Raw genomic sequence first — 13,873 nt, forward strand, 5'->3', positions numbered from 1 at the left:
CCCAGTCCTCCCCTTTTCATTCCTTTCCCCTTCTCCTGAGAGAAGGAGACCCCGCCTTGGGTACCACCCCACCCTGGTTCATCTAGTCCCAGGAGGACTAGGCATATAGCATTAGTTCTTATATAAATGCTGATACCTCTTTGTGGGTGATATATTTTTATCAAAGCCTTTGATAACTTGAACGGTCCAGGTGATGACCTGTGTCTAGAGGTCAGGGATGTCTGGTGAGAAAATATCCACCAGTGAGTACACTTGACACTGATGGAGAGCGAGGGAAGATTTCATTCCTGCATCAATTATTTACTCATGGATGGTGCAGCACCAGACAGCATAGTAGCTGAAGCTGTCCTCAGAACCAGGGATGGGACCCTGACCTTCACAGCATTTGCAAGCAAATATGCAAAATACATAGTATCATTTAATTTAACTGGGAAAGTGACAACTTCTCAGTGTTTGCTCCTTCTGGGTAACTGGCTTTGAATCCAACATTTTGGTGTGTATCAATGTCCGTGAGTGGTGGAGAACCCCAGGGCACATTGGACCGATGTAGGGTCACCCTAGGCTTCGAGGTACTGGAAACAGCTGCATGCTGCATGAAAGGGTAGGCTGGAGGCATTAGTGATAACATGCTACCATTTTTTGAGATTCCAAAAAGCCATGGACTGTTAGAGTGCAACCTAACAAAGGTGGTAATTCTCTCGCTACCCCTCCTGGCTTTTCTTCATGACCTTGAATACCATGTGTTATCTCTACATCATAAGCTTCAACTACACATAAAAGCCCTCTGTGGTCTGAGACAGTCTCATCTCTTACAGTCCTTTCTAGGACACAGTCACTTGCATACATAAAGGGCTGGATTTGGAGGATTTGGAGAGGAAACAGGACCGAGGCAATGAGGTACACATTAAAAACAAAGACACAGGCAAACAGGCACAGTGATGTGTGTGTGTAGACATTAACCCTTGGAATTTCTGTAAGGTCCATGGCCTACGTTCCTTATCAATTTCTAACATGTCAGATATGAAAGGGAAAATTCTGAAGTTTTCACAGATAAATAACAAGCTGCTCATACGATAAAAAAAATAGTGTTCAACGGTTTCCTTGGAACAGTCATTCAAAAACCACATTTTGACCTCATACTGTGAGTGCCATTTTCCATAATAAGTATGTTCTCATGGGAGACAAGGTTCTACACACACGTTGGCTTTAATCAGAACAAGCCCAAGCAGCCCATCCCTCCTTGTCATCTCTATACCTCAGAGAATTTTCACCAGAAAGCAAGCACTCTCCAGAGTCTCAGATATGTAGAAAAGAAACGGAACTGTGTATGTATGTATGTATGTATGTATGTATGTATGTATGTATGTATGTAGCATCTTTGACAACTAACATAAGCACGGAACTCAACAATCTCGAATGACAAACATGGTCACTTATTCCTAAGAATAGCAAGTCCTACCACATAGAGAGTAAAATGCTGATATAATAATAATAATAATAATAATAGATAATAATATAAAAAAGTAAGATAGAGTGGCCTTAAAAATGAACAAATATAACATTTCTTTTTTATCGTTTCATGGGTATGGGTGTTTCGCCTACATGTGTGTCTGTGCATCGGATGAGGGTGTTGGAACCCCAGAAACTCAAGTTACAGATGTTTTTGAGTTGTCATGTGGATTCTGGGAACCCAACTCATGTCCTTTGAAGAGCAGCCAGTGCTCTTAACCACTTAGCCACTCTCCAGCCCCAACCGAGGAAACATTTCTTAAAGTTTACACATGAGCAGAGCTTTTCGTTTGTCACTCTTCTCTAGCATGTGACAAGCGTCTTAATTTCTACAAGACTAAATTGCTGCTTATCTATTATTTATTAAGCACCCAGGTGATGTCAATCATTTTCCAACTTGGCACATCAAATTAATCACAAAGGTTTCAGGACTTTCCCTCTATGATATCATATATGGATGATTTTTTTTTAAAGGTGAAGGAACAGCAGAATGTTTCTCTTAGGCTCATCATTTGAAGGGTTGGGAGCAGAAATAGAGGAGCCATCTTACTCCACCGTATTTAACTCTATCAAAACTATACCTGCTCTGAAGGAATTGTTCAATTTTCTGTTGTTTTTTCCCGCTTGGCAATACTACTGTGCATGTCTTCTCCATAACTACTGACACTATAATTTTCCAATATTAGATTCATCCAAGGATCTATAAACAGCCGAGTTCCACCTGCCTTTACCTTCCTTCCCAAACTTGTATAAGAAGTGAGGGACACACAGCACATGTCTTTGTAATTACAACTGAAAAACAAATTCTCAAACAGCTGTGGCGACAGAAGAGATTAGAATCTGATAACGGCTTAGAATAATGAAGAGAGGGATTGCAGTAAGGGTTCTGCTACAGGGCTGATGAGACTCAGGAAGCAGGCCTGTTCTTCCAAATCCTTAATCCGCATTACTCCCAAACACTAAATTACAACTCATGTATTCTAGGAACTAGAAACATGGATGTTGGTGAATGATTTTCAAACCGTTGACAATTTAATGCATACACACACACACATATATGTACATATATATGTATGATATATATCTCAAATGCTGTGGTTTACTGACCAGAAGTTTGGAATTTAAACACTATTTATGTAAGGTATTTGAGAATATTATTTAAAGTTTTTCCTCAAAACATGTTATAAAGTAAAAGTTAAGACCATATATCTAAGTAGCCTGATGATGAGCATTATTAATATTTTAAGGATATTACATCACTGTAAGAGTAGGGGGGTTCATATTACAAATACTTGCAATCTACCATTTAGGAACAGAAAACAGTCTTTAAGAGTTGCACAGATGATCACTCAGGAATCTGATTACTGTGGAGTCATCCTTTGAAGTTGACAGCACGCTTCAGTGACTAAGCGTCAAAACAGCAGAATCATTGGGACAGCAAGGAAACTGTCATTTGTCACTGGACTATTTTATAAGCCACTTGGCTACTCTTTTGAAAGTTTTACAAGCTAGTAACCTCTGAAGTAGCAGTGTACTTATTTAAGCAAATTAATTACACACAATGAATCTTGCTTTTATTAGGTTGGATCAGTTGTGTTTTACAATTGAGATATGTCAATTAAACAGTACTTGATTTTATTTTAATTTTTAGGTTCTGTCTTTTATTTGACATTGACCATATGAAATGGATACAAACATGACCACGACTGACCACTTTAATTTATAAGATATTTCTTATGCCAAAATGGAAGCTCCCTGTGACACACATTTTCTTTCGAGTTCTCATGCCTACATTGAACACAAACTGCTTTCATGTTTTTAAGCCATGACCAAAACATATAACACACTCCCTACTTTAGTACATGATCAGAAAAAAAAAAAAACAAAACAATTAACATTCCTTTATCTGATAGTTTCATTTCTGTAAGTCATTAGTTTCTTTCCCACACTGAGTTGCTATGGGACCCCAGAGACTGCATCTTGCAGGTAGAACACTTGAAGGACTGAGGACCCCACAGTCCCCAGGGCATTGGTTATCTGCAACAAATGAAACAGCGTCCTCTAAAAACTTTGCTGTCCTAGTGTTTTTGATCTTGGATTTAAAACATTGTATCTATTCCTGCCCCAAATGTATATTTAGTCTGACAATTCCACCTACAGTTTTGATCTAGAAAAGGAATCAACTAACTGTTTAAAGGAAATAAAACCATGGCCAGCCAGTCTAGGGCTCTTGATGAATCTATTGTGCAATAGCTGCTGGGATCACAGATTGGGGGGGTGGGGGGATGTGTAATCCTTCATCAAAAAGCAGCAGCTGAGCCATAGAGCTTCCTCTGCTTCATGGGCTATTCTTTTAAAAGTCATAATGAGAACTTAAAAACTATCTAACGGTCTTCCAAAAAAGAAATTAGCCATTTATACAAACAACTGTTAGTCTTAAAGGAACCAGGGCCTCATATACAAAGACTAAGCCACTTCCTTTGGAAAATAAAAAAGTCATTATGCACATTATTAATTTGCATCGACTCCTAAAGCAAGTTACTATGTTCTACACTTAAATTTAAATAGTAAAAATACCATAGAACATGCACTTTAAAAGAAGATAAAATAATAAGATTTCCCCAAAGGCTTATTATTAATAACATTTTTTCAAGATAGGGAAATATTTATACTTTCCTTTTTCTAACATTTAAAAATTTCAAAGCAAATCATATAGCTCTTTCACAACTTAAATGCTAATTAAACAATCTACAAGCCTGACGTATTTAAATTAAAAGTGATAAATTAATGATTTAAAGAGTATACATTAACCTGGGCATATAGTTCAATATAAAATTCACCCAATGTGATATGAAAAGACCTATCGGAAGTAAAATACAATTTTTAAATGAAACGTCCTTCAGATGTTATAAGGAAAATAAGCCCAATGAAATCGGAAAAAAAAAAGAAAAAAAAAAAAAAAAGGACTCAGTCCTTTTCTTGAAAGTACAATTGGCCACACATCTACAGGCTGGAGTTGAATTATTTTATTTGAAACAGCAGATTGTATTTAAAACTTAAGGGAAAAGGCCTTAGACTTCCATTATGGTCTCACAACTGAGGGCTGACCCAACTTTATAGTATCATATGTGAATGAAGATTTATAATAACATTATTGAAATTATCTTAACTTTGAATACCAAGAATTGATATTCTTTGAAATGTAAACTTCACTTTACAAATACATTCCTGGTCTGTGACTTCAAATTAATAATGTAAACATCATTCATCTTTCATATACATAGTAACTTCTTGATCATCTGTGTAGGTTGCGTATCTGCATAGATATGATATTTTCCAAATGTCTAAACATAAAATGTGATGTACACTAACTAAAGTATATTCATGTTTTTTTTTCTTTTAGACTGCCAGACATATTGGGTAATTTTTGGTTTTAGGCTGACTTAAATCAGATGTGAGTTCCTGTATATTTTGATTACTAATAATTCTTAAATTATGGACTTATTATTCACACAAAGGAAAATCATGTTTCCTAAGTAATGGAAAAATGTAACCAATAAAAACCATATGCATAAGTAGTTTAAATTATTACTGTTTAGTTCAATTTTATCACATAATATTTTAATTTTCAAATGTATAACATAAGTCTCCTTTATTTGAAACTATATTTTAAATAAAATTATGACTTTGAAATCTATAATTTTAAAAATAAATTTAATTTTTAAAATTACAGTTTACCATCCTTACTTAAATGACTTTTACTTAAAGTCATTACTGTCTTTAAGTTAGAATACCAAAAATTCTATATATCTACTTCCTTACAAATTAAAACATAACCAGAAATTCAACCAGGCTAAAAACACAAAATAGAAAACATTTTTAAATCATTTTATGATTTACACTGATTCAAAGTCCCTGCCACAAAAAAGTTTTAAAATTGGTAATTATGAAAAAATATTTTCAAGTCAAATTACATGAGTATAATATATAAAAATATTTGTGTCAGAGACTTGTCATTGAGAGGTTATATATATTAGGACAAAGGCAATGGTTAGGGAAGACCTTTGATTTCCTTGATTTTTTTTAAGTCACAGAAAACATGATAAGAAAATCTACTCATACCTGAGAAGAGTGCCTTACCTTTGAGGAACAATTTTGATTTTCATCTAAATTAAAATTCATTGTAATTGTCAGTCTGCTCCCTCAGGGCAGGGACACATGTCAAAGGCTAAGTTAAAACAGAAATACCAGCTTACACCACTGTGAGGGTGAACACATCTGCTCTGTTCTGATCGTTGAGAGTAACATCTGGGCAGCTCTCTGTAGGTCTCACCCTTTTCTGAACTCCAATCCATTGAGAGTTTCGTAGGACAGCACACATACTCTCTTTTCCTGGGAGAGCATGGGTTTTCACAAGACTTTAAGGATGATTTGGGATTGTTTAGAGTGCTAGCTAGCAAGATGAGGGTAACGTTTTCTGTTATTTGAGCTGTGTCCAGTTATTCTCCTCTTAATATTGATACTATTGTGTGACTCCAAAGATCCCTCTGAGAAGTATTAGTTGTCTTTAATAGAAGACAAAACATGGTTTTTTTACAGGAATCTTTAGTCCTTTGTATTAGGAGTCACTTATCTATTTTTACAGCATTAAATTTTTGTTATCTGCCACATTTTAACCTACATTTGTATAATACTAATAATCACACAAAATACTAAAAATCTCCATCTGAAATACTGATTTCATTTTTGTTTGTCTGTATAAAAATAACATAACACCATTGGAAGTTTCTGTTCTTATTCCTATGAGGAAAAAGTTAAAAATCTTTTTCAAGATGGCTTTAGCTAGCAATGATTGGAAATTCTAAAAATAACAAAATTTATTAGCTATGTCTCCTGCAGATTTTTTGGGTGATTACTTTAAATAGAGGAAGGCCCGATGCCGGCGCTTTTATAGTCTCTTGCCAAGTTTTCCCACCTACATGTAGATAAATTCCAAATTCCTTAATTAAAAATATGAGCAGAGATGTTACGCACTAAAAGACCATCTGCTAGACAGAAAACAAACAATAGATGTACGTTTCAATAGCTTCACTCTTATAATGACCAAAATAAACATTTTCCAGTATTATTATAATGCCCAGGCTTCATGCAAATATATCAAAAATACTCTATGCATTTCTCATTCTAAGTTAAAAGTCAAATACTCAATCGTGTCATGTTACTCTCTGTTGAACATACCTTCCAGTGTGCAGTCCACATGCATTAACTCTCTTAGGATACCATCCCAGAGCAGGAGTCAAATGCTGGGCACAACAGAGATGCTGGAGTCAGTCCTGAATGAAGACCTCTTCTTTGGGATCTCGTGGTTGTTCAAAAAGACACCTCCTCGTGCTGATACGGGGCTAACAATTCGAATTGCAAAATATGATTTGAGCTTAGCTGAAGACGAAATAGCTCATTCTACTTTTTTTTTAAAGGCAGCTTTCCTCTCTTTTGTGCAGGATGGGTGGAGTGGGGTGGGGTAGAGGCAATAAATTTGTATAATTCTATAATCAGAGTTGTGGTACCACAGCTGCTTCGGAGTCTGACTGTAGGAAGACAGTCATTAGCAGGCGATTTCTTCTTAAGTTTTAATAACTAAGGAAGAACTATATCAGCATAATCGTAACTATTAATTGAAGAAATGACAGAATGATGGAAGTGAGTTGATAGAGAAGCTTATCGCCAAATATAAATGACCTTTGTCAGTTACCTCTTAATGATCTTATTAAATTATTCAAGTTTTTCAGCGTTGAGTTTTTCCTTAAGTCTCTGTATGGAGACTTGACTTTATGCTTGGCCCCACGTTTACAGAAAGCACACCTATACCAGGGGCTGTTGAGAGGTTGCCTTTCCTCTCTGATACAATGGCTTCTTCCCAGGATTCAGAATTCCTGATTCAGTCTCAGAAAGCAGGGTTCTAATTCTCATGCATGGTTCTAAAATGCAAATACTTTAAAGTTAAAAAAAAATCTATAGTAACGTTCATCTTTACTTACCCAATTTACTGCTCTTTATGTTGCTTTCCTTGCGGACCCCAGCACTGACTTTGGAAAGCATTAGACCCATAACTCTTTATAAAAGGTGTTTAGATTCTCTCTTTTGCCCCCTTTCCCCTTTTCTTCCTTCCTTCCTCCTCCCTCCCTCCCTTCATCCCTTTATCTCCTTTTGGGTTCAAGGCAGAGAGACACAGCAAACCCACTTATAAAATAGCTGGTTATTACTAAATAATATGATCACATTATGATACCCTAGTGACATCATCCTCTCCCCTCTCCAAATACTTAATAGCCTGCAATGTTTGCAAATATGTCAACCAATAGTATTCCACAATGGTTTCTATATGTAGGTGTGATTATGGGCACTATGGCTTATTGAATCATTTAATTTGCAAAAGGTATCATTGTCTGCTTTTGCCACACTTCAGTATGAGCTAACAGACTGCTACAAATGTCAGGAAAATGCTAAAAAGGAAAAAAAAAAAAAGAAAAGGAAAGGAAAAAAACCTTTATCTCCATGAGCTGTGGTTAACTTTCAAATTTACAAAGAGAATTTGCTGGTATGTTACACATAGCTTCCCATATTTCTAGATTTATAACTATCTATTATCTGAAAGTCGTGGAAGTCAGTTAAGACTGCCACCTATCACAGATCTGTCGCCACTCCCATCTTTAAGAGTTCAAGAAACTATCAAGAGGATATCATCATCATTATCATTATCATCATCATCACCATCATCATCTTCAACAGCATCCTATTATTACTTTCAGCTATCTGCTCACCTGACTTATCAGGATGTTGCTTGATGCTGACAGTAATTTACAAGTGACTTAAGTAGAAAGACACAGGCCTGAGTAGATCATCATTAACAAATCCACTGTGCCTGAGCTGACTATACAAATCACCTCAGTTATTCAATCAAACTATAAAACAAGTTATCACAATGTCTTCAAATGAATGGCTTCTACTCTGGCTGAGATCTCTAAAACACCTATTCACATTTGAACATGCTTCTGCACTTTCATACTTTATACTGGAATGGTTGTCTAACACACCACTTTCAACATGATATTTCAAGTGCTTTCTTTTAACAGCTTCAACTTTCAACTGAGTGCTTTAAGTTGGAAAAACAACCAATCCAATGCCAATAAATCTATCCTTACCCAGAAGCTTAAAATAAAGCAAGAGGCATAACTCCTCCAGGGGCCCAAAGAACAATGCCACCATGAGATCGTCTTGTGTAGCATACACAGCTGTATCTTTCTTTTGAAACCTTTTTACATCACGGGTACAGCAGAAAACTTTTCTAGCTTCATCTAAACTTCCAACGGTCTCATTGAGCCTTCAAGGGTGTACCACAATCCTTCTGCAACACAGACCACGGTCTACGGGAATTTTAATCTATATTTCTGAAGAACTTTACCCAGCGGAAGCAGGCCTGACATAGATAAGAAACCCAAGCACACATCACGGTGGAGTGATAAAACCCACCCTATCAGACTGGAGAGTATTTCTCAGTTCCTGCAATAAAATCCTAATATGTGCGCATTTCTAATTCCAAGAAAGCTCAGAAATACTCAACTGGGATGCTGATGTAAACAAAAAAGAAAACAAGGGAATAAAAAGAAGGAATAATCTAAAGGAGTAAGGATTACCACCCAAGACTCCAAGGTCATAAACTCCTTTGATATAGAAGAGCAGACACTCTGATGCATACTATATTGGGAGAAAAAGGGAGACTTCTGCTGAAAATGAATTGATTGTTTCCTCCTGCATTATATGTTTCTTAAAAAAAAAAAAAAGAAAAAAAACTCAAATTAGGTCCCCACAACCGAGAGATTTTCATTCTGAGAAGTGTGGTGTTGAAACTTTCAGGAACCCTCACACTTGTTTGGAAACAAATGACTTTTCAGGACAGAGAAGTCTTGCTATCAATCACCAGCAGGTTAATTCTACATAATAAGGCAGGTTTGGATGCAAACTGATCCATTGTGGAATACTGTATCTAAAATTGATTACAACAGCACTCAAAATGAATGCAGCCCTCCAAACCGCTTCTTTGCTCTGAAACATTAATCTCAATTAGAAGGAGTGCTTCATAATGGTAATGCTTGGCATAAAAAAAAGTATAAAATAAATCAGGTTTTATAAGACACAACAATTAATCAGTTTTCAGTGTAAGTCATTTGTTCTACCTTTTTTTTTTTTTTTTGAGACCCAAAATTTCCATCAGGACTCTTAAAACAGCTGGTATCTCCAAAATTAGGTTTTAAATGTGTTCTAAAAGAAGCTTACAAGAAATCATTTCTCAAACTTGGTTGCTGTAAACTTTGCAAAGGTGTTGTTATCAGTGTGCCACCTCTTCAGGACAAGGCTCTTCTCTGGACTGTCACCTCCTACTTTATAAAGTAAAGAGGAACACAGACTTCAACTGAGAAAGCCCAGAGGAGCTATAACCAATTGCAGATTACAATCAACGTAAACTCGCAACTCCTAATATTCTCTACCTATGTAAGAAAAAGCAGAGTTGAAACGGACATCTGACTTTCAAAGGCAACCCTGAGTGGAAGAGCTGTGTATAAGACAGCCTGCTTAATAGTTCTCCCCAGCCAAGCTTCAACAAAGGGGCAGGCAATTCAAACTGCTTCTGAGTACCCTGCTTCACGCACAAATAGTACCTCCGTGACATTCTCCTGCCACCCAGGAATCTAAATGCTAAGGATTGAAATAAAGTTTAGTACAGCGGCAGTATACATAGATTAAAATAGCCACGCTTTATAACGTAAGTAAGTTGGCTGGGTGGACCCTTCCTACAGGGTACGGTCACAGTCTGGATTTATTCCTAGACTCCTCGTTGCAGGTAAGAGAAACCTCTGTATTCCCAAATGCACTTTCCCACAGCAGTTGAAAAAAAAAAAACCCATCATTTTGGTGCATGCAGCCCATCACTGATTTAGTGTTTCTGACAGATAACTCCACTCTCAGTGATAGCTACTTCACCTCCCCAGTCTCTTACTGACTTGACTCTCTTTACAAAGACAGGCACCACTCTTAGTTCTCAGAAGCAAAGCTAAGGAAGATTAGCTTCGACTAGACTAGCTACCTAGCTAACCGGATCATTATTGTCTAGCCCTGTCTCCTTTTCAAAGAAATGTAAAAACTTCTGCTTTACTTGGAGGCTTAGTTTCTATTCAAAGGTAAGCGTCCTTATCTTCCTTTGTCTTCACCCTAATAAAGCAGGTTCCTTCCTCAACCCAAAAGACTCCTCCAAGACCAGAGTAAGAAAAGCCTCCACACTACGCCCTTTCATTTGTTTCTAGAAAAACACAGCTGCACAAAACAATTCCATTTAGAAAAGTAACCAGCCATACGTCGTATACGATAATCTGTTTTTTTTTAATAGTGAGGCATTGTTCATTAGTTAATATTCTTGGTGCTGAATTGCTAATTTTAATGTTATTGACATAGGAGTCTCATTATTTTCCAAATACATAAATGCTAGCATAGTTCCTGTCAAACTACATTTTTCCCCAAATCGGTTCTGTATAGATAAGATGCAACACTGTCTTATTCAAAAGAATTACTTTCCACAACATAATTTTTTATATTATTTTAAAGTTATATATTTCCTAGAATGAGAGTAGTACATTTTAAAGGGAAGAATATTAAAATTCCTCATTTTAAAAGGCAAGAGCACTAAGGAGGCTGCAACAGGAAGAGAGATGCTCATAGTTCTAAACACACACCAGAATAACTAATGTCATTATAAACCCCGTAGCTTTGAAGAATTTAAGAATAATTTGTGAATGCCATGACATTTTAAAGTGGGATTAGCAAGTCTTATTACCGAACTAACCTCTTACTCTTACATAAAGAATTAAATATTTGCTCTGAATTTAGAATCAAAAATCGAAACTTTCCAGGCTCCTCAAGAACATCACATATTAAGAAATCCAAGCCAGAAGTTTTGGGTACTAAAAGTGTACACTGGAGCATACAAGACAAGAATACTGAGCTGTGTATAAAATAGGTTTTAACATTACAATTTATTAAAAATATTGTGATTATACAGCTATTCCAAATTCTAAAGTCTGCCCCTAATTCTAGAAAGGCTACAAATATTTCTTTCAAGCAGGTATGGGGTCTTTTAAAGACAGAAGAAATCAAAACAATTGTTAGGCTGTATACTTCTTTAAGGTGGTCCTTTTTTTAAGGTTTCCAAATGTGCCAGTTTTGTTTGCTTTTTTTCTTTTTTTCTCTTTCTTTTCTTCTCATTTCTTTTCATCTGACAACGGAAGAGCAAGGTAATGGCTCTACATATTGCAATTTCAAGTAAAAAGACCAACCAGTGGACTCTGCCAGACTCTACAAATGTTTGATAAATACACTGCCAGAAGATAAGAAGTACAAGGTACTGTTAAGGGAGAGCTCCAGTCTCTGGTAGCCCAGCTGCCTGGAGTCCTGGAAAAAGTGCCAGGCTAGTTCATTTCATTTCATCTACTCCAAAGTCCTGAGAACTTTTCTCTAGCTTAGAATCATAAGGACCTCAGAAAACAATTGCAATCGCTCTATTAATACCCGATGGAATTGCTTACTGTCGTTTCTCCATAAAAATAATTAACAAGTTAACCTCTACTACTGACTTACAGGAGAGGCAGCAGGAATGGAATCTGAACTGCATTTAGTAAGGGGTTCAGCAAAGATCAGGCATCATTGGCCCCAACCTGAAACATCTGAAGCCCCTCTCATCAGCTGTAAAAACGAGATAGTGACCTGAAGCGAGCAGCAGGCTCATCCATCTGTATTATTTTTAAATGCCCTGGTTAGAGTATGTTTTGTTTGCTTTCAGTCCCATCCAGAGTTTCCAGATCAAGTTTCAGCCGAGATCACCACTCCTCTCAGCATCCTCAGCCCCAGTTCTTTCACTCCTGGCAACTTAGCAGTCTGGCAGTTGGGGAAGAGGCCGGGGCAAATGCTGACATCCCAAGGCTTCCAGCTCTCCCGGAAGTCCCACTGGAGTCCTCCAGATACCTTCCCAGAGAACCAGAGGTTGTGTCCTTAACTAGGTAGCACCCCCAAAGAGAGAACGAGGTCATCTGCACTCCTTGCCCTCCACAGGCTCCCTGGAACCATCTTCCTCGGGGAACCCAGAGAGTCCAGAGTCACTGAAACCCTGCCCCGCTGCCAGGTGGGAGGCACCGCCAAAGTTCCCACCTGAGCCTACAGCCAAGGGTGGCAGACGCGAGGGAGGGGCGGGGACCCGAGGCCGGAACCGGGACTCCAGAGCTCGGAGAGTCTGGGAGCTGGGATGCTCCGCCGCCTGTAGGGCTGGCCAACTCGCAGCCGCCCCTCAAAGCAGTGCCTGGGAAAGGGAACCGCGCTTCCCTGCTCGCTCGCTTGCTCGCTCTCCGCCCGCGCGCCCGGGCGCCCGAGGCCCGGGCGCTAGGACCCCAGAAAGAAGGAGGGCGCACGGCGCCGCACTTACCGCGCTCTGCTCGCCCGCGCCGCCCGCTCGCCCGATCTCTCCCCGGACACCGCCGCCGCGTCCGCCCCTGCGCTCGCCTGGCCAAATTCAAAGGCGCCGGGCGCGGGGGAGGGGGCCCGTGATGGGGAGGGGAGGGAGGGGGAGATGCAAGTGTTACAACTTCCTCCGCTGCCCACGGCCGGGCGGCCCGGGGACGCGGCGAGGGGAGGGAAGCGCGCGGGCGCCAATGAGTTCACTTTCTTTTTCTCCCCCGCGCGCTCCCCCTCGCGCTTCCCGCCCGGCCCCTCCAACCTCCTCCACCGGCCAGAATCCCGGTTTCTCCGTCCGGGGAGTGGGAGGATGGAGGAGGCGAGGGAGGAAGGAGAGAAGGAAAAGGTGAGCAGGCGAGCAGGGCGCTGTGCCAGGGAGCAGCATCCAGGACCGTAATTGTGGGCAAGGGCGGGGGACGTTCTGGGCGAGTGTGCCCGAGACCAGGCGCGTACACGTGTGTGTGTGTGTGGTTGTGTGTGTGTGTATGTGTGTGTGTGTGTGTGTGTGTGTGTGCGCGTGTGCGTGTATGTGTAAGAGAGAGGAGCGGAGCCTACCATGCGCTTCCCTGGTGCGGATCGCGGGAGAGCCCAATCACAGGGCGAGCTGGACCTGGCTGTGATCATTTATAATCCTTGACTCCTCCGCTCCTCCACTTGTCAAGATGACAGGTACTTTATTTCTTCTTCTTTATTCAAAAAATGAGATTCCCGGTTTTCTGCCTTTTTTCGCTGTCAAATGGGATTTGCCGGACTGAACCACGTCCACACCGCCGCCCCTCCCTCCCATCCCTCCTCCCAGCCACGCCGGGTA

At 39.3% G+C, this 13,873-nt stretch overlaps 1 protein-coding gene across 7 annotated transcripts in view; it reads right to left on the minus strand.

Moving 5' to 3' along the window:
* Tenm3 (teneurin transmembrane protein 3) overlaps nucleotides 1-13,873 on the minus strand; it is a 1,292,348-nt gene that overhangs the window by 615,615 nt on the left and 662,860 nt on the right. For 6 of the 7 annotated variants that reach the window (XM_029480775.1, XM_029480778.1, XM_029480777.1 and 3 more), the window contains exon 1: nucleotides 6,748-6,905. The exons of the other annotated variant lie outside the window; for it this stretch is intronic. The gene's annotated coding sequence lies outside the window, so the exon portion shown is untranslated. Of the gene's footprint in view, nucleotides 1-6,747; nucleotides 6,906-13,873 lie in introns of those variants that run through there. 7 annotated transcript variants of the gene reach the window in all.

This window comes from Mus caroli, chromosome 8 (genome assembly GCF_900094665.2).
Source record: "Mus caroli chromosome 8, CAROLI_EIJ_v1.1, whole genome shotgun sequence".
NCBI classification, from domain to species: domain Eukaryota; kingdom Metazoa; phylum Chordata; class Mammalia; order Rodentia; family Muridae; genus Mus; species Mus caroli.